This window comes from Chiloscyllium plagiosum, chromosome 10, assembly GCF_004010195.1.
Source record: "Chiloscyllium plagiosum isolate BGI_BamShark_2017 chromosome 10, ASM401019v2, whole genome shotgun sequence".
NCBI classification, from domain to species: Eukaryota; Metazoa; Chordata; class Chondrichthyes; order Orectolobiformes; family Hemiscylliidae; genus Chiloscyllium; species Chiloscyllium plagiosum.
Genome location: NC_057719.1, coordinates 52,794,260 through 52,816,998, shown reverse-complemented (window position 1 = coordinate 52,816,998; position 22,739 = coordinate 52,794,260).

Sequence of the window (22,739 nt, the reverse complement as noted above, 5' to 3'; positions counted from 1 at the left end):
AGGTGAGGGTGATAAGGTGAGGGTGATAGGCCGGAGTGGGGTGGGGGCGGAGAGGTCAGGAAGATGATTGCAGGTTAGGAAGGCGGTGCTGAGTTCGAGGGATTTGACTGAGACAAGGTGGGGGGAGAGGAAATCCGGCCTATCACCCTCACCTTGACCTCCTTCCACCTATCGCATTTCCAACGCCCCTCCCCCAAGTCCCTCCTCCCTACCTTTTATCTTAGCCTGCTGGACACACTTTCCTCATTCCTGAAGAAGGGCTCATGCCCGAAACGTCGATTCTCCTGCTCCTTGGATGCTGCCTGACCTGCTGCACTTTTCCAGCAACACATTTTCAGAGCCATTAAGACAGCCAAGGACCAATACCAATTCAAACTAAAGATCCAGACAGACACCCAGCGACTATGGCAAGGACTGAATGACATCATAGATTCTAGAAAGAGATAGCGCAAGATAGCAGATGATGACACATCCCTCCCAGATCATCTCAACACCTACAATTCTCGCTTTGAGCAGAATTTTGGCAAAGAGAGAACACCTATTCCAACAAGTCCTGATGTACCTATCCCAACAGTCACTGCATCAGAGATCAGATCAGTTTTCCTTTGTGTGAGTCCAAGGAAAGTGATGGGACTAGATGGAGTACCAGACTGTGCACCCAGAGCATGAGCAGATCAACTTGCAGAGGTCTTCTCGGGCATTTTCAACCTCTCCCTGCAGTAGACCACTGTCCCTGCCTGTTTCAAGAGGGCCAACATCATCCCTGTGCCTAAGAAGGCTCATGCAGCATGTCTACCACCCAGTGGCCCTAACTTCGGTGTTCACAAAGTGCTTTGAAAGGCTGGTCATGGCATTATTCAACTCCAGCCTCCCTGCTACTCTTGACCCACTCCAATTTGCCTGTCAGACCAACAGATCTATGTCAAATGTCATATCACTTGCCCTTCACTCCTTCCTAGAACATCTTGACACCAAGAACAGCTACGTAAGAATCCTTCTCATTGACTACAGTTTAGCCTTCAACACTATTATCCCCCTCGAGACTGATTACTAAACTCAGTGATCTCAGACTAAGCCCTACTCTCTGCAACTAGATCCTCAGTTTCCTGACCCACAGGCCACAATCGGTGAAGACTGGAGACAATATTTCATCTTCATTAACACTCAACAATGGAGCCCCCCCCTCATTATTGACTTTTGGTGGGATGTTACTCATGCCTCCCTACACATTAACAGCACAGAGGTGAAACAAGTGGAGAGTGTCAATCTCCTGGGAGTGATCATCCACAACAAGCTTTCTTGGACTCTTCATGTGGACGCACTAGTTACAAAGGCCCAACAAAATCTCTTCTTCCTCAAGCAGCTGAGGAAATTTGGCACGACGGTGAATACCCTTGCGAACTTTTATAGGCGTGTCATCGAGAGTATTCTCTCTGGATGTATCACTACGGTATGGCAACTGTACCATTCAAGATGGGAGACGGTTACAGAGAGTGGTAAACTCAGCCCGGACAATCACAAAGACCAACCTCCAATCTATAGAATTCATCTGCCAGGCCACTGTCAAGGGAAGACCACCAGCATTCTCAAAGATCCAGCCCACCCTGGAAATGCTCTTCTACAACCTCTACCATCAGGGAGAAGGTACAGAAGCCTGAACATGCGCACCAGCTGGTTCCGAAACAGTTTCTACCCTACTGTTGTTAGAATACTGAATGGTCTCACAAACTCTTAACATTTGCCTGTACCTGTGTTTTGGTTTTGCCACTGTTTACCTATTATTTACTTATCTATGCTATTTAACTCTGTAATCTGCCTGTATTGCTCACAAGACAAAGCTTTTCACTGTGTCTGTACACGTGACAATAAATTCAATTCAATTCAATTCATTGTGTTCATTGTGCTACTTCCAATGTCTGGATGTCCTCGGTGTAGCATTGTGAACAGAATTACATATTGCTCCTGGTGGGGCCCTAGAAGTGTCTCATACAGACCTCTTTCCATCACTGGTAGCAAATACCCTTCTGGGTAGATAAAGTCTGCTTATCTTTTCTCCTGCTATCAGTCACTATGCCTAATTTGAGTGAATTATCTGCTAATGTACCCATTTTTGTTTCTGTATAATCCCATGTTATGTCATTGATTCTTACTGTTTATTTTCCTTCCATAGTCCAATTACTTTGCATTTCTTTTACTTCTCATCAATCCATCTTCATCTTGATGTAAGTGGAGTGTTTTTTTTCCCCTTGTCCCTCCCGGTTTGGTGGCAACTGCAAACATAACTAACTTTGCTTATTCCTGCTTCTTTCGATGATTTATTGTATATTTTAAATGGTCAGGGTTTGAATTCCAGTTGCATTTCTCGAATGATCCTTTGTTCTGTCAATGCAATTCCATTCATATCCATGTTGTTTTTCTTCAGGCTCGCCAATTTTCAGTCCAGAAGCTGCCTCCCCTCCCACACCAACCAAACTTGTGGAATAATTCCTTGCAAAACTTGATATTAAAATTAACACCAAGTTCCCAGTCATGGAAATGCCATCTCCTTGGCAGTCCTCCACTGTTGTCTTAAGCCAGCAAGACATACAGTAATCAGTTTTTAAAAGCAAAAAAAAAAGAGGTTTTCATTTAATTTATTTTCTATTCTTGATTTTACGGTTAATTTAGTAGCTAATGGATTTTAACTTTTCCATTTGCTTTACAGCAATACTTAATGATACCCTTGAAACTCCTTTAAAGACTACTGCTACCCTGCTCTAATTTACTAAGGTATCCGTATTTATTTTATTCATTGTTAGGGTAAAAACATCACTGACAAGGCTAGTATTTATTTCCTATTCCTATTTACCTTGAGAAGGTGTTAGGAAGCAGTCTTCCTGAACTTCTGTAGCCTATGTGTAATGTTCCCATTAAGCTGCATGACTGTTAGTCAATATAGTGTGGGTACGGGGAGGGGGAGCTTGCAGTTACTCCCCGTATATTAACACCCAGCATAGCAGAACAGTTTATAGAGTCATAGAGCTGTACAACACAGAAACAGAATCTTCGGTCCAACTCATCCATGCTGACCAGATATCTTAAATTTATCTGGTCCCGTGCACCAGCACCCGGCCCATATCCCTCTAAACCCTTCCTATTCATGTACCCTTCCAGATGCCTTTTAACTGGTGCAATTGTATCAACCTCCACCATCTCCTCTGGCTGTTCATTCTATACATGCACCACTGTGTCCATGAAAATGTTGCCCCCGTAGGTCTCTTTTAAATCTTTCCCTTCTCACCTTAAAGCTATGCCCTCTAGTTTTGGAGTCCCCTACCCAGGGAAAAAGACTTTGGCTAGTCATCCTATCCATGTCCCTCATGATTTTATAAATCTCTATAAGGTTATCCTTCAACCTCCTATGCCCCAGCTTATTCATCCCCTCCCTATTGCTCAAACCCTCTAACCCTGGCAATGCCCTTATAAATTTTTTCTGAACCCTTTTAAGCTTTAAAACATCCTTCCTATAACAGGAATACCAGAATTCTATGCAGTTTTCCAAAAGTGGCCTAACCAATGGCCTGTAAAGCCACAATATGACCTCCCAACTCCTCTATTCAATGCACTGACCAATAAAGGCAAGCATACCTTACTTCTGTTGTAGGAAAGGTTCTAGAAAGGATTATAAGAGATAAGATTTATAATCATCTAGCAAGCAACAATTTGATTTCAGATAGTCAACATGATTTTGTCAAGGGCTGCTTGTGTCTCACAAACTTCATTGAGTTTTTTGAGAAGGTGACCAAGCATGTAGATGATGGTAGGACCGTTGACGTGGTATACATGGACTTCAGTAAAACCTTTGATAAGGTTTCACATGGTAGGCTGTTGGACAAAATGCAGAGGCATGGGATTGAGGGTGATTTAGCAGTTTGGATTAGAAACTGGCTTTCTGAAAGAAGGCAGCGAGTGGTGGTTGATGGAAAATATTCAGCCTGGAGTTCGGTTACTAGTGATGTGCCACAAGGATCTGTTTTGGGACCACTGCTGTTTGTCATTTTTATAAATGACTTAGATGCAGGCATAGGTGGATGGATTAGTAAATTTGCAGATGACACTAAAGTCGGTAGAGTAGTGGACAGTTTGGAAGAATGTTACAGGTTGCAGGGGACTTGGATAAACTGCAGAATTGGGCCGAGAGGTGGAAAATGGAGTTCAATGCAGCTAAATGTGAGGTGATGCACTTTGGGAAGAATAACAGGAAGGCAGAGTACTGGGTCAATGGAAAGATTCTTGGTAGTGTGGATGTGCAGAGGGATCTTGGAGTCCATGTACATAGATCCCTGAAAGTTGACACCGAGGTTGATAGTGCTGTTAAGAAGGTATATGGTGTGTTAGGTTTCATTGGTAGAGGGATTGAGTTTCGGAGCCACAATATCATGCTGCAACTATACAAAATGTTAGTGTGGCCACACTTGGAATATTGTGCACAGTTCTGGTCACCATATTTCCGGATGGAAGTGGAAGCAATGGAAAAGGTGCAGAGGAGATTTACCAGGATGTTGCCTGGTCATGAGGGAAGGTCTTATGAGGAAAAGCTGAGAGATTTGGGTCTGTTCTCGTTGGAAAGAAGAAAGCTAAGAGGGGATTTGATAGAGACATACAAGATGATCAGAGGATTAGATAGGGTAGACAGTGAAAGTCTTTTTCCGAGGATGATGACATCAGCTTGTTCAAGGGGGCATAGATACAAATTGAGGGGTGATAGATTTAAGAAAGATGTCAGAGGCAGGTTCTTTACTCAGAGAGTGGTAAGGGTATGGAATGTCCCACCTGCCAATGTAGTTAACTCAACCACATTAGGGAGATTTTAAACAATCCTTAGATAAGCATATGGATGATGATGGAATAGTGTAGGGGGACGAGTTGAGAATAGTTCTCAGGTCAGCGTAACATTGCCAGCCTAAGGGCCTGTTCTGCGCTGTATTGTTCTACGTTCTATAACAAAACATTGTTCAACATGGAAGCTTCAGGTGTTATAAAGCCTTTAAACAGTTGAAAACATTTTCTTTTATTGAATAGATAAAACAAAGGAAAAGCAAACAAAAACATGTTGCATGCACTTTTTGGAGATAAATAGTGGTTGCTTGCCTTTTGGACAACACAAATTCACAGCCATTGACTGATTGGCTTGGAGGCAGGCATCAGGAAAGTACTGTACATCTTGTGTCCAATACTGCTTCACTCTATCATGGTGAAGGTAATGTTCCTCCTTCTCAATGTCCTCACCTTATTCCAAAGAAGACTGCTACTGGCCTCCCAGCTCTTCACCATCCATAACGTCCTCCCCTTTGCCCACTCCCGTTGCACACAGGAGAGCACAAGCACATTCAATCTGGGGTACACTGTGAGGGTCCCATCCAAAACAATCCAAGTAACACAACCTCATCTTCTTGAGCCCTATTGTTTGTGGCACCATGGCCTTAGTGGAAGGTGGGCTGCATTACATCTAGGTAAAAACAATGACTGCAGATGCTGGAAACCAGACTCTGGAGTAGAGTGGTGCTGGAAAAGCACAGCAGTTCAGGCAGCATCCAAGGAACAGGAAAATCGACGTTTCAGGCAAAAGCCCTTCATCAGGAATACAGGCAGAGTGCCTGAAGGGTGGAGAGATAAATGAGAGGAGGGTGGGAGTGGGAGAAAGTAGCATAGAGTACATTAGGTGAGTGGGGGTGGGCATGAAGGTGATACCTGGGAGCTGCAGTGGGAGAGGGACTCCCTGAGATTCTTGTAGAGAGAGGAGGAAAACTTCTTCAAGGCAGACATCGCAGTAGGGTTAAAATCAACGAGGTAAAAACAATGACTGCAGATGCTGGAAACCAGATTCTGGAGTAGAGTGGTACATCTACACTCAGCCTCAGTCAGGGGTTACCTAATGGGGTCATCATCCATGTTTACATAGGGTAGCCGGTGTTTCCCAGTAAAAATCTTTGTAAGACATCTAGGCCTTGAAGTGAAGCAGGAACATGCACGTTCTTAGGATAACTGGAACAGACTTCAAGGGTATGGTAGCAGTGATTTCAAATGATTGTACATTGATGGAATGGAAAAGATTTCTATTGATGAAGTCTGCTGCATTATGATACAGTGATTTCAATGAAATTTGTGTAAAGACTATCACACTCTGCACCGGGGGAAAGTCAAATGTGACAGCTTTTCAAAACCTCTATGCAACTTGCTACTTCCAAAGACCCAATGGGGACATGTGTGGGATCTCTTGATTCTCAACGCCTACTGCCTGGGGGAAGCACTGACCACATCACAAGGAGTTGGGATGGAGTAGTGCAATTGGGCACAAATTGCATTGGCAATAGTCTCGATACATTTGTGGGTTGAGAATCAAGAGATCCCACACAGGTCCCCATTGGTCCTTGGAAGTAGCAAGTTGCTTAGAGGTTTTGAAAAGCTGTCACCTTGGTGGCCACTGCGATCAACTTGCCACTTACACCTTAAGTTTGCAGGTCCTGTTCCAGCAAAAGACACAGTTCTGTTACAGTGTCTCAGGACATCTGCAGGATGCAGTGTCACTAGGCCTTGGCTCAGTTGGACAAAATAGTATCAAGGACAATAGGCTCTGGGCCTTCTGTATATGCTCTCCACATCCTGAGGGGATATTCAGCAGTAGTGTATCCATCTGGAGCTGGTCAGCAGCTTGTTTGTGCATCTGATTGTCCTTCATTTCTCAGTGCTTTTCTTTCACCATGTCACAGTGAAAATAGCCCCTCCTGTGACTGGACCTATGGTCATAATCTGTACTGGGAGTATCAAAAATAGAACAGGTCCCTTGTAAGGTGAGTAGTCGCATCACACACAAATAAAATTTTAGCCTCATCCTCCATACAGTGGGACATGGAAGGCTCTGACAAAGAGGGCTGTGGCATGATTCTAATGGACTTTTGACACAGTGGACCTTATTCCAATGTATGCAGCACAAGCCATGGCATGCAAATATAGTAAGCAATTGTAAGTGCAGTGGCAGTAATGAAACCTTGTCCGTGTCCCACATCACTCAAGAAAGGCAGCATTTCATATAAGAATATGTCAAATACGTGTAACTCAAGGTGAGCGTAAATCAGCTCTGTGTACTTGAGCAGCCTGAAACCTTGGACTGTCTTTATGAATTGCAGCCAGCAAATGACACTTTTAGGTTTGTTTGTGATTATATTTGCTTCACTGGGTTAGCTGTAATCAATCTGTAATGACCAATGACATGGTCAAGATTGCATATGGCCAGATTTGGATTTGGCTTAATTGGTTCCTGCATACGTTTTGTGTGCAGAGGTTTATAATTACAGATGTCTTCAAACTGTAATGTGTCGGTGCCTTAGCATAATTGTTCCTTGAAGGGCCTCACATTGTTCATAAGCAGAGCCTGTTTCCTCAGCGATAAATTTACTCTGCCCATTGTGGTTGTGTTGGCAGCCATTTTTCATGCACATTTGCGATTTAGATAAGGCGAGAAGGATCTTGACAAAGGGACATGGCAATCATTATAAGGAATTTTAACCTACGTGTAGACTTCAAAATTGTCTTGCAGGAATTCATTGAATATTTGGGGCAATATTGAGAGCAAAAACCAAGCAGCATGCTTTACTCATCTCATAGTGAAAGCACCACTGGGTAGCATTGATCACACTGAATTTTTACATACAGTTTAAAGGAGAGAATGGTGGGTCAAGCATAATCAAGGATAATTATGAGGATATGAAAGCAGAGCTAGCGAACGTGAACTGATAATTTAGGTTAAAAGGTAAGTCAATAGATAGAAAACATTTAAAGGGATATTCCAGTGAGTACAGAACAGGTAGACTGCAACAAATAGAAGTTCTAAGGGTCAGAAACTCCACCCATGGTTAACTAGGAATGCAACAGGAAGATGAAGGTGAGGGGTGATGCTGATAGGTCAGAGGGGAGGGTAGAGCGGATAGTTAGGAAGGAAGATGGACAGGAAGGACACTTCAAGAGGGCGGTGCCAAGTTGGAAGGTTGGATCTGGGATAAGGTGGGGGGAGGGGAGATGAGGAAACTGACGAAGCTGACATTGATCCCATGTGGTTGGAGGGTCCTAAGGCGGAAGTTGAGATGACTAGATTAGATTACTTAGATTAGATTAGATTACTTACAGTGTGGAAACAGGCCCTTCGGCCCAACAAGTCCACACCGACTCGCTGTAGCGCAACCCACCCAGATCCATTCCCCTACTTTTACCCCTCCACCTAACACTACGGGCAATCTAGCATGGCCAATTCACCTAACCTGCACATTTTTGGACTGTGGGCGGAAACCGGAGTACCCGGAGGAAACCCACGCAGACACGGGGAGAATGTGCAAACTCCACACAGTCAGTCGCCTGAGGTGGGAATTAAACCCGGGTCTCTGCCGCTGTGAGGCAGCAGTGCTAACCACTGTGCTACCGTGCTGCCCATAGTGCCACCGTGCCACCCATTCCTCCAGTTCTTCCTCCTGTTGTAATGTGGCTTGGATAGGAGATTGGCTGGCTAACAGGAAAGCATTGTGTAGGAATAACTGGGTATTTTCAGACCGGAAGGATGTGGGCCACAGGCATTAGTGCAGGGACATCAATGCTTTATAAGTTACATGAGTGATTTGGATGAGGTACTAAAGGTATGTTAGCTGAATTTGCTAATGACGCAAAAATAGGTAGAAAAGAAAGTTATGAAGATGACATAAGGATCAACAAAGGAACATAAAGTGAGCAAATGGAATACGCTGTGGAAAAGTGTGAAATTGTCTATTTTGGCTGAAAGAAGAAAGAAGAAAGCATATTATCTAAATGATGAGATGTTGTAGAGTTCTGAGATACAGACAGATCTGGATGTCCTAATGCATGAATTGCAAAGGTTCAGTATGCTGGTGCAGCAAGTCATCAGGAAAGAACATTGTGGCTTATTGTAAGGTGAATTGAATGCAAGAATATGGAGGCCATGCTTCAGTTATAGAGGGCATTGGTAAGACTGCACCTGAGATAAACAAGCAGGAGACTGGATGAATACAGCATCAAGAGGTGGAGAAGTTGACATTTTGGGTATAACCCTTCTTCACCTGAGGCAGCAATGCACTGAAAGACGAGGCAGAGATGTTATTAACATCCATATAAATGCAAAGTAAGTGAAATGTAAGAGGGCAAGCTAGGAGTACTAATATGCATCCTGCACTGATACATGAGATGGGTGCCTATCCATGTGAACACCGTAGCCTGGCAGCGGCATTACAATAACAGGGGTCAGTGACCTTCAAAGTACTGTATTGAGGTGGGGGACTATTATAAATGAGTTGGGAATGCGCCATAATGTTGTGAGGCTGGAGAGTGTCTGATGCTAATCTCCATGGACAAAGGATGCAAACAGTCTTTTCACATTGATCACACCTTTGCAATGTTAAGAAATGTTGTCTAAGATAAAGGCCCAGAGGAACAAACAATGAGCTAAAACTGTCAGGTACTCCCTCAGACTTTCATCTTGGTAATTGTTGCCATACAGTTTTTTTTCCACTACTCAGTAACATAGCAAACTATGCACAAATAAAACAAGGTTAGGTAATAATGAGATGTTAATGCAGGCAAATAGGTCTCTCACCACTTATGAGATGGATCTCCCATCTCACCATGAAAATCTAGAGTGAAAACATAGATTTATTTTCTTACCTGTGGGAATCTCATTTTCCATTTGCACAGATTATTATCAATTGACTCTCCAATGCACACATTGTTCAGGGACTTAGATAGCTTCCACCTGAAATTCTATATGATTCCATCCCAACTATTTATTATACAGAGGATAAAGAATAACTAAAATTGTTTTAAATACAATAATCCCTCACTTAACATCCAAGCAGTGATCATTACAAGTGCAACTTTTACTGAAACGAACTTAAACAAATCAGATTTTCCTATCAGAATTAATATATAAATTGGTGTTAGTTTCTGCACTCAGTTTCTCCCTGATCTCAAGTGAGTATCTCCCTAATTCTCAGTCAGTCAGTCTCTCTTCTGAAGTCCCTCGAAAACATGTAGTGCTTTGGCCTTGACTGCTTTCTGTGGTAGTAACTCGAAGGGTCGCCACTCTCTGGGCACAGAAATTTCTCCTTGTCTGAGTCCTAAATGGTTTACTCTGTATCTTTCGACTTTGACACCTGGCTTTGGACTCCACTGCCATTGGGAACATCTTTCCTGTATCTAACCTGTCTAGAGTCGAAAAGGGTAGCGCTGGAAAAGCACAGCAGTTCAGGCAATAATCAAGGAGCAGGACAGTCAATGTTTCGGGCATAAGCTCTTCATTAGTCCTGTTCGTATGTTATAAGTTTATATGAAATTCCATGCCCGCCTCCACCCCTCCCCCCCCCCCATCCCCATTTTCCTCTGAACTCATTGAACATAATCCTAATTGAACATGATTCTGTTTGTCCTCATACGTCAAAACCAAGTTAGTGACCAGAGCAAGGATGTGGCTGATGACGCAGTTAGAGCTAATGTAGTCATGATCTTCACAATATTTAAAAAGGTATATTCTCCCTTTAGTTTGTTGACATCACAGTGAAAAAAACTGAACTTATCAATATCAAGTGATGTATTACTGTAAAAAGAAATCAGTAGGAAATTCAAAATTGAATCCTGATTGTCATTGAATCCTGACAGTGCAGAAAGAGGCCATTTGGCCCACCAAGTTCGCACTGACCCTCGGAACAGCATCAAACCCAGACCCACTACCCCTCCCTATTCCCATAAACCCATACTTTTACCTTGGCAAATCCACCTAGCCTGCACAGCTTTGAACTATGTGAAGAAACCAGAGCACCTGGCAGAAACGAGAAGAACGTGCAAACTCCACACAGACAGTCACCCAAGGTGGGAATTGAACCTGGGTGTCTTGTGCAGTGAAGTTGCAGTGCTAACCACTGAGCCATTGGGCCATCCAAAATGAAGGTTTGAAGTGCAACTCAGTATAAAACAATAAAACTCTTCGAAATTGTTTGGGTGCAAGAAAAGTTTGTGTTAATTAAGAACCAATACTTTTGACAATTTGGAACTGCCTTAAATAAAAGTGTAACTGCATCTGGTTGATGGAAACTTCTCTGGAAATCGAATAAGATTATTGCACATGAAGTAGTCAGTAGGATCTCTGGGGAGAAACTGTGCAACAGGTTAACTGATACATGATGACGAGGAAAAGTCTATTGACTATACATTATCCTGAAGGTATTTTATACAAATCTCTTGAGAGTGTGTAAACTTATACTTAACAGTGGGTAATGTCAATAAGTGTATCTTGATATAAGTATAGTGGAAATCTGTCCTTCAAATACTCCAAACTGAGAGTGAATGATTTCTGGAAAAATTCAGTAGACTTGGTAACACCTGTGATGTAAGAAAGAGAGTTAAACCTTTCAGCTGATGTCTTTTCATCAGAACTGGGAAAAATTAGAGAGAATTGGATTCAACTATTTGAAAGGGGAAGGAGGTAAAAGAGCAAAGGAAAAGATGAAACAAAAGGGTGGAAAGCCAGTGAAATGAGATGACAAATGGGTTAATACAACAAGTCTGAATGGAGGAGAAATGGACGAGTAAAGATAAATAAAATGGTGTGTTTAGATGAAATGTGAATGACAGCATCATAAACTTCTAGAGTCCAAATTCAAAAAGTAATAAAAAAGAGAACCACCTACACTTGCAAAGGGCAAAAGTTATAATCTCAAGTTATTGAACACTAGGGTGCATCTGAAAGGCTGTGAATTGCCTAATCAAAAGATATATCTATCACGTATCCTTTTCCAACAAATTTAATGAGCTGCATTTCCATGGTCCATTAGCAATGCTGAATTTAAGTTCGTAAACAATACTTCAAAAGTAAAACAAAAGCTTTTTGTGAGAATAAGCATTTGGAAATATTCCTAAAAATCTATTTCCACAAAAACAAAATAATTATCACTATATTTACAATATAACTGCCCTGAGTATTTAATTTACTCATACTATTCTTAAAACACCAGAAAGCAAACATTCCTTGAGTCGCATATTGGTCATATTGTTTCTCCTAGATTAGAGTGGTGCTTGAAAAGCACAGCAGTTCAGGCAGCATCCGAGGAGCAGGAAAATCAACGTTTCGGGCAAAAGCCCTTCGTCAGGAATAGACCAATATTTTACCTATGTTGTTTCTCCTGACAAATATCAGTGCTCAGAAAACCAGTAAACAACATTTATGATTCCATTAAGAGCCTTTCTTACTCTTGGTTCATGTGGTCTACTATTCTGGCTTTGAGGACTTCAGCTTGCTTGTGGTAATTTATATATAGCGTCTTTGGATTCTAAACACCTCACAATATCAAATCCATTATTAAGTTCTGTGATAATAAGTAGACCTCGGCAAAACTCAGTTATAAAATTAGTTCACAAAGAACATTTGTTTCAGAGTTGAAAAGCAGTCTGCAAATAACGGGATTAACATTAAAAACTTACATAATATTGACACTGATTATCTCATCAGAGTCACATGGAGCAAGCTGGAAGGTAGCAAAAGTTCAAACATAGTTTGAAGATGATGGACTGAGTTTTCCGAGGAATAACAAACTTTCACAGATTGCCAGTCCAGTTTTTCATTTTCATTTTAACAGTTGCTATCAAAACACAAGTACTTAGGGAAGTGTGAGGGGAGGATGCCAGAAGGGTGAGGTATCAGGTGGATAGGGAGATTGGGTCCTGTAGTAAGGTGTCAGCTGGGTTGAGTACCAAGTGTGTAGGGGTTAGGGTTTCAGATGGAGAGGGTGCCAGGACTACTGTGGAAGATGGGTAGAGTGCCAGATGGGTAGATTGTAGGAGGCCAGATGAGTAGAGGGTAGGCTACCAAGGATTAAGGTGGAAGGTGGACAGTGTGACAAGTGTGTAGGGTTCCAGGATGCATGGAGGTCGGGTAAGTGATGGAGGTTTTAGGGTAGGTTGGAGTCGGTGGAAAATAATGAATCCAGTGAGGGGCAGAGAATGGCCACATCAAGTGCCAAAGTGGGATGGGATATTGGTCCTGGAAATGCAGAGGAAGAGGTTGGATCTGGAGTGGTGTGTGGGGTGTTGAATGTGGACAGATGGAAGGGAAGACTGGGTCTGGAGTCGGGGAAATTGGGGAAAGATTGTGTGTGACAGTGCAGCAGGGGCATCATGTGTGACGCAGGGGAAGGAAAGGATCTGTTCTAGGAGAAGGGGAAGGGGCTGTTGAGTCCAGTGCACTTCATCTGATGAAGGAGCAGCACTTCGAAAGCTTGTGATTTCAAATAAACCTGCTGGACTATAATCTAAGACTATGACTTCTGGCTTTGTCCACCCCAGTCCAGCACCGACACATCATGAAGTTCAGTGCAAGGGGAGTTGGAGAGGGGTGGGTCTGGAGTAAAGGAAAGTGGGGTTGGTTCTGGAGCAAAGGGAAGTGGGTGTTAGATCTGGAGCAAAGGGAAGTGGGGTTGGGTCTGAAGAAAGGAAAGGAGGGTTGGATCTGAAGCAAAGGGAGGGGGATGTTGGAACAAGTTGAGCCCAGCAGCCCAATTGGGTCTAGAATGTGGTTAGCAATCAGTGGGAGTGTGATGCCTGGGTCCCATCAGGGTTTGTCAAGTGACAGACATACAGGAAGGGATGACAGGGCTGGAAGCAAGGGTTTTTTAGCTCTAGTAGTGGAGACCCATAATGGTCTGGTTCCACAGTGAGGGCCAGGGTCTGAGGTTGTAAGAGATATTTAGAGAGAAGAAGGTTGAGAGGTGACTTAATTGAGACATATAAGATAATCAGAGGGTTAGATAGGTTTGACAGTGACAGCTTTTTCCTGAGATAGCGATGGCTAGCATGAGGGGACATAGCTTTAAATTGAGGGATGATAGATATAGGACAAATGTCAGAGGCGGTTTCATTATTCAGAGTAGGAGGGCCGTGGAACGCACTGTTTGCAACAGTAGTAGACTCGCCAACTTTAAGGTATTTAAATGGTCATTGGATAGAAATCTGGATGATAATGGAATAGTGTAGGTTAGACAGGCTTCAGATTGGTTTCACAGGTCAGTGCAACATCGAGGGCTGAAGGGCCTGTACTGCATTGTAATGTTCTATATTCTATCTTGAGGTGGTGTGGTTGGGTGACATGAGGTAAATTGGCAGTTAGTTTAACAATTACTCAGGAATTAGACTGGGTATTTAATTGTCTGAATGTTCCTAAGTAACAGCTGAATCCTCCAAATCCTAAACTTTAAATGGGCATTTTTGGAAGGCTCCAAAGCATGAGAATAGCAGAGTAAAATCTTCAATTTTCCAGGCAGTTCCTTTGGAATCTGTTACATTGGGAATGTCAAAGGGTGTTCAACTTCCACCAACACTTCAGAAACAGCAATTTGGTTAACAGAAAATCTGGGCCAATCAAGCCTTACATTAAGAGTGTTTGCAGAAAATTCCATTTTCTGGCAGCATTACTTATGCAGGCTAAATAAATTAGACCCTAACACACAACAAAACATGGTAGCAACTGAAGTGAACCTTGTGGTCAAGGAGAATTGGACTTTTTTCATAAATCACAAAAGCACATTGTGGACATTGCAGAAGCAGCAGAAGGCTGGAAAACAGACCTGGGAACCAGAAACCATGCATAGTACAGTGCTGGACATGTTGTTGGAGAGAATCCTGAGGGACAGGATTTACATGTATTGGGAAAGGCAAGGGCTGATTAAGGATAGTCAACTTGGCTTTGGGCATGGGAAATCGTGCCTCACAAACTTGATTGAGTTTTTTGAAGAAGTAACAAAAAAGATTGATGTGGGTAAAGCAGTGGATGTGATCTATGTAGACTTCAGTAAGGCATTCAACAAGGTTCCTCATGGTAGACCAGTTAATAAGGTTTGATCACATGGAAGACAGGGAGAACTAGCCATTTCAATACAGAACTAGCTGGAAGGTAGAAGAAAGAGGGTGGTGGTGGAGGGTTGCTTTTCAGACTGGAGGCCTGTGACCAGTGGTGTGTCACAAGGATTAGTGCTGGGTCCACTGCTTTTTGCCATTTATATAAATTATATGGTTGTGACTGTTGGAGGTGAGGAGGTTTGCAGATGTCATCAAAATTGGAGGTGTAGTGGATAGCAAAGAACGTTACCTTAGAGTACAATGGGACCTTGATAAGATGGGCCAACGAGCTGAGGAGTGGCAAATGGAATTTAATTTAGATAAATGTGAAGTGCTACATTTTGGAAAAGGCTAATCAGGCCAGGACTTATATATTTAATGGTAAGGTCCTGGAAAGTGTTGCTAAATAAAGGGTCTTTGGAGTACAGGTTCATAGCTCTTTGAAATTGGAATCACAGGTAGGTAGGGTTGTGAAGAAGGTGCTTGGTATGCTTTCCTTTATTGGTCAGAGTATTGAGTATAGGAGTTAGGGGATCAATTTGCGGCCGTACAAGATGTTGGTTCAGCCACTTTTGGAATACTGTGTGCAGTGCTGGTCTCCCTGCTACACAAAGGATGTTGTGAAACTTGAAAGGGTTCAGAAAAGATTTACAAGGATGTTGCCAGGGTTAGAGGGTTTGTGCTACAGGGAGAGTCTGAAAAGGCTGGGACTGTTTTACCTGGAGCATCAGAGGCTGAAGGGTGACCTTATAGAGGTTTACAAAATCATAAGGGACATGGATAGGATAAATAGACTCCTTCCTGTGTGGGGGAGTTAAAAAGTAGAGGGCATACTTTTAAGGTGAGAGGGGGAAGATTTAAAGTGGACCTAAGAGACAATGTTTTCATGCAGAGGGTGGCACATGTATGGAATGAGCTACCAGAGGAAGTGGTGGAGGTGGGTACAATTACAACATTTAAAATGCATCTGGATGGGTATATCAATAGGAAGGGTTTCGAGAGATATGGACCAAATGCTGGCAAATAGGACTAGATTTATCTAGCATATATGGTTGGGATGGAGGCATTGGACTGAAGGGTCCGTTTCCATGTTGTATGTTTCTATGACTCTCTAACTCTGTAACAACCCAAAGGAATAATTAGCGGGATAGACACATTACATATACAGGAACAGCCTTAAGTTCAAGAGAAGCATGGAAGCCAACTTATCACTTGCAAAGCCATTCCAATTGAGAAAACACACACACCCAGAAATGGGAGAACTGGAAGCAATGGTTCACCAGATACAGGACTACTTCAGGATAAAGTGTGAAAGGCCAGAAAAAAAACAAGTGAGTACTTTAACGTTTTGTTATGGAAACCATTACTAAAGTAGGTGTAGCAATACAGAGCTTTGGAGAATTGAGCATTGTAGGAAAAGATATTATGGGTGCTCAACATTTACTTTAGTGTTTGTTGAAATTTAAGTATTGAACACATGCAGATTAATGGAAGGAACAGGCTAGGAGAAAGCATAGATCTGTTCATTCACAATTTTAATAGCCTGGAGGAGAGTTGCTTCTGTAGGTTTGAAGGAAAAATTGATTTGCAACTGGATTGTGGTCAAGGTTGAAGATGAGGCTTCATTGGAACATTTACAAAGCAGGGAAGAGTTCGCATACGACAAAGTGGGAGAAATCGAAAACAAACATAACTTAGAATTAGAATAGAGTATTATTCTAGGGGAAACTGGAAAATATCAAGTGAGCTGAATCTATTCATCGGCCGCAAAAGAGAAAACATGCAAACACCATAACCTATCAAAATGGAAATTAGGACATCAAGATCCACTTTAATGTGACTTTGAACAAACATGTGAACAAACAGATGAACTTACAAATTAGGAAAAGAAAGTAGGCCCTTGAACCTACTGCACTATTGAATAAGATGAGGGCTGATTTTTTTAAAATTCAACATTCAAAAACCTTTTATTTCTACTTTAATAACATTTAATGAACTCACTTCCACCGACTTCTGAGGCAGACTGTTCCAAAATCACACAAACTGGTCCTATCGGCTCTGTCAGGAGATGTGTAGGATATATGTGCTCTCTTATCATTACCTTAGAACACATTCAATGAGAGCTGACAGCTGATTCACAGGCTGTGGCTTTTACAATGACTTGAAGGTCGTGGCAATAAAGGTCAGTCAAGAGAAAACTAATTCAAGTGGCAAACCTCCAAGACGAGAACCATCAAAACCCTTGAAGAGGAGGGTGATGAACTAAAATACAAATTCTCCCTTTCTTCTAGGCTGCAGACTGGGGAAAGTTTGAAGCTAGAAAAAAATGAAGCACTTCAGCTCTAATGAAGAACTTCATAACCATATCATCCATGGCTGCTGCAGGTTGCAATAACTCAGGAACTCCACCATGAGCGGACAATCATCATCAGTGAAATTAATCTCTGCACCAGGATATAAAAGAGGTTCCTCACAGTACTGTGTTCACTTGACTTAATGGAAGGTTAGAGAATAACTGGATGGTCAGAACCTATCATCTGCTTGCTTAATCTAAATGTTTGGATTGACTAAGTGTTGAGGATTTTAGTTCTACATTGTGCTTTAGAACTTTTTCATTAAAAATTCCTCTTCAAAAGATCATTACTGTTATGAGCCTAATGTTTCTGATTAAAACATACTTTCCTCGGATCTTCTCCTGCAAACAAACTAAAATCACTGCTTTCTCCCTCTTGCCAGCTGCTTTTTCAAATATATGATCAGCGCTTACTAATTGTGGAAGATCTTTTTTTTCAGCTAATAGCTCAGAGTAATCTTTACATTCTGGACCTTTCCAGATAAAGAGAGTTATTTTCCTTAAGCAGAACATTTCTCTCTGTACCAAGTTCTCAAGAGCAATGGCTCGGGATTTAAGAATTTCTTTTGTAATCTTATCCTTCTTGATAGTGCTATATGACTGCTAATTGTTTACTTTTGCTTCAGTAGTTTATTTTTGGTTGTTAAAGTTTGTCAACTCTTTTTTTATGTTCAAATTCCATTTAATGATCAATTATAAGCTTTTGTAAGGTACTCCTAATCTGGAGATACTCTGCTAGCTGGGCCTATGCTGCCTGACTGAAAGAAACCTCAGTGCCTTTAGGGCTTTCTGATGAGACCTAGTTGCATACTTCAGCTGCCAGTTATGTAGATTATTAATTTCAGAATATTTAATACAGACTTAATTCATTTTGGACTGAAGCACTTCTTATTCTCTGGATAGCTTGTGATTACCTGTTAAAGCATTTCTTAATCGACTATTTCCAAGGTTCTGTTTTTTCCTGATTGTATCAATTGTGATGTTCTTTGCACATTGTTCTAAGGATGTGTTGCGTTAAGTTTATTTCAGCTAAAAATGTAGAATGCTATCCTTCCTACTTGAAGCTTCCCTTCCTAAATTGGTGTTGAAGCTCTCTATTATGCATGAATGAGGATCCCTTTAGAACTTGAGAATGGCAAGACTTCTCAGATATTATTGTCCTATCACTGCCTGTAGAAAATTTGCAATTGATGTATTGCCCTCTTCTTCAGCAGCTGGCCTTTTGAATGTTAGAACATCAATGATTTGTAGATCTACCGACACTGCCATGTCCTTTAGCTTCAGCTGAATTGTCTGTAATTTTTCTGCGGTCCCATTTATTTCCAATGGGTGTGGAGGTGCAGCTACTATTAAGAAGGACAAGAAAAGCAGATGGATGGGAATGATATGCAAGTTCTGCTCCAAGGCACTGACCTGGTTTGGAAGTATCTTGCAGTTCATTCACTGTTGCTCAGTCAAAATGATTGACCTCCCTTCCTAACAGTATTTGTGGATGTCCCTATTGTAAATGACCAAAGCAGTTCAAGGAGGCAGCATGTTACCAACTTTTCAGGGACAATTAGAGATGGGTAATAAATGTTGGCCTCGCAAATCCTACTCACATTCCGTGAATTAATTTTAAAACAAAACACATTGTAAGAATTCAACTGTAAGATTTGCTTTCATGCCATCAAAACAATGTCTGCATATCAGAATTCATCCTTTGTGTCTGCAAGTTCTGGGGAGCTGGAAAGACCTCACATCTATAGTGCCCTCTTATTCACTGTGGACAACTGAAAGTTTCAGCTTGCCATATTCTCTGCAGGAGGCTTTTCCCTCAGTTGACCAGCTTTGGGTAGATTTTCTCTCTTCATAATCAGGTGCACAGGTTAGCCCTCCTGGCCTTCACGCACTGTGTCTCTTCATCTGCAGTCAGGTATTCTGGGCTGACTTGACTTTGTTCTTCATCCACTTCCCTATGCTACCACTGTTTTTTTTTCTCTGCTAGCTCTCTATTTTGACATTCATGACTCCAGTTTTCACTTCCCACCATATCGGAAATTAGGTCTGAATTGTTGATAGAAGGTAATCTACACCAACATCAGTACATAACAGCATATATTAATTGTACCTCTAGATAAGAAATGGTAAGTAAGGACATCTCTTGAACCCTACAAATGCAAGCCCAAGCTCTATGTGATCCAACATCATCATGACATAGCTCCTTACATACATACTCAGTACCTATTATTGAAGACAAGATGTCATTGACCTTTATTTGCAGGACAGAATCTGCTTCCACCACCCTCCTTGGTCTCATATTCAAAATCCTAACCATTTTCTGCATGAAATAATTTTTTTATGTTATCTTTGTTCTTTTGTCAACCACTTTAAATCCTTGTAGTCTGCCTTCTTGACCCCTCTGTTAGACAGAACAGTTTATCTCTGCAATAAGCCACTGCTTAACATACACCCATTGTAGGTTGGTTTCCTTTATCTTTGATGAGTTATTGAAGCTTGTTTAATACCAGTAATTTTGTTTTAAAGTCATTCCACACTAGTTAAATGTAAGCTAACACTAACCCTAACCTGTTTGGTACCATTTTGGAAAAACCTCCACTATTTCCAGAAGCGTTCGCTCACTGTTGACCCTCTGAATTGCAGCCTCTCCAGCTTCCAAACTCATCCTCTTCCTGCCAACTGTCTAATTACACACTTCTGTTGCTCCCTGACCCATTCATACACCATCCTTTACCTCGCAAAACTTCCTGCTTCCCAAACCCTTGTTGTGAACAAGGAATCTAATGGGGAGCAGAAAGAGAGGAACAGCTTTGACTGACAAGGATCAGCGAGAGAGGATGGTTCAGGGAATGGGAAAGGCCACAAAAGCTGACAGCGACAGAGATACTGGGACAGGACGAAGCTGTATTGTGAACGACATCATTAAATCTGAGCTAAAGTAACAGATTGGAAAACTATTTCCACCAGCTTGACAACAGATCTGAGGTAGATAAGTTGGAATAAAAAAGGTGTTGACAAATGAAGAAACACATTAACAATGGAAAGAATATTATGGAGAAAGGTGCTCCTCAAACATTGGGAAAATAATGACGGCTTGTTTCTGTAGTGCAGTGGTTATCACATGTGACTCACACGCGAAATGTCTCCAGTTTGTAACCAGGCAGAAACAGCCTTGTTCCTGATTGCAGCCTTTGAGATTGACGTGAACGGAGCTTTCGTTTTTGGATCAGTATTTACTGTGGAAAAGGACGTGGAAGATATAGAATGTAGGGAAATAGATGGTGACACCTTGCAAAGTATCCAAACTACAGAGGAGGAAATGCTGGATGTCTTGAACGCATAAAAGTAGATAAAGCCCCAAGACCTGATCAGTATACCCTAGAATTCTGTGGGAAGTGAGAGAAGTGATTGCTGGGCCTCTTACTGAGATATTTGTATCATCTATAGTCACAGGTGAAGTGCCGGAAGACTGGAGGTTGGCAAACGTGGTACCACTGTTTAAGAAAGGTGGTAAGGACAAGCCAGGGAGCTATAGACTGGTGAGCCTGACCTCAGTGGTGGGCAAGTTGTTGGAGGGAATGCTTAGGGACAGGATGTATATGTATTTGGAAAGGCAAGGACTGATTAGGGATATCAACATGGCTTTGTGCGTGGGCAATCATGTCTCACAAATTTGTTTGAGTTTTTTGAAGAAGTAACAAAGAGGATTGATGAGGGCAGAACAGTAGATGTGATCTATATGGACTTCAGTAAGGCATTCAACAAGTTTCCCCATGGGAGACTGGTTAACAAGGTTAGATCACATAGAATACAGGGAGAACTAGCCATTTGGATACAGAACTGGTTCAAAGGTAGAAGACAAAAGGTAGTGGTGGAGGGTTGTTTTTCAGACTGGAGGCCTGTGACCAGTGGAGTGCCACAAGGATCGGTGCTGGGTCCACTAGTTTTCATCATTTATATAAATGACTTGGATGTGAGCATAAGAGGAATAGTTAGTAAGTTTGCAGATGACATCAAAATTGGAGGTGTAGTAGACAGCGAAGAAGGTTACCTCAGACTGCAATGGGATCTTGATCAGATGGACCAATGGGCTGAGAAGTGGCAGATGGAGTTTAAATTTAGATAAATATGACGTGCTGCATTTTGGGAAAGCAAATCTTAGCAGGACTTATACACTTAATGGTAAGGCCCTAGGGAGTGTTGCTGAACAAAGAGACCTTGGAGTGCAGGTTCATAGCTTGAAAGTGGAGTCGCAGGTAGATAGGATAGTGAAGAAGGCGTTTTGCTTTCCTTTATTGGTCAGAGTATTGAGTACAGGAGTTGGGAGGTCATGTTGCAGCTGTACAGGATATTGGTTAGGCCACTGTTGGAATATTGCGTGCAATTCTGGTCTCCTTCCTATTGGAAAGATGTTGTGAAACTTGAAAGGGTTCAGAAAAGATTTACAAGGATGTTGCCAGGGTTGGAGCATTTAAGCTACAGGGAAAGGTTGAATAGGCTAGGACTAGAGTGCCGGAGGCTGAGGGGTGACCTTATAGAGGTTTACATAATTATGAGGGGCATGGGTAGGGTAAATAGACAAAGTCTTTTCCCTGGGGTCAGGGAGTCCAGAACTAGAGGGCATAGGTTTAGGGTGATAGGAGAAAGATGTAAAAGAGATCTAAGGGGCAACGTCTTCACGCAGAGGGTGTATGGAATGAGCTGCTAGAGGAAGTGGTGGAGGAGAGTACAATTGCAACATTTAAAAGGCATTTGGATGGGTATATGAATAGGAAGGGTTTGGAGGGATATGGGCCGGGTAGTGGGTCTAGATTGGGTTTGGATATCTGGTCGGCATAGACAGGTTGGAGTGAAGGGTCTGTTTCCATTCTGGACACCTCTATGACTCTGTGACTCCATCAGAGATTGTTAAACATTAAGGGTACAATTGAAACAAAAGAGAAAGGTAAACACTCAGTACATAAGCAAGGAAGGAGAGAATGATGAAAGGAAATATGAAAACATTAGGAAGACTCAAAAGAAGAAAAAGTAATGCAGTATGAAAAGTATTAAAGCAAAGTATGAAATACATATCAGGATAAAGATAAGACAAGTAAGGAATAGATAATAAAACTTGTCAATAACAACTACGCAATCACAGAAAAAAATGATTAGTTATTTCACCTTGACATTGACATGATATTAAATGGGGAGAAAGTGAGGTCTGCAGATGCTGGAGATCAGAGCTGGAAATGTGTTGCTGGAAAAGCGCAGCAGGTCAGGCAGCATCCAGGGAACAGGAGAATCGACGTTTCGGGCATAAGCCCTTCTTCAGGAATGAGGAAAGTTTGTCCAGCAGGCTAAGATAAAAGGTAGGGAGGAAGGACTTGGGGGAGGGGCGTCGGAAATGTGATAGGTGGAAAGAGGTCAAGGTGAGGGTGAAAGGTCAGACTGGGGTGGGGGCGGAGAGGGCGGGAAGAAGATTGCA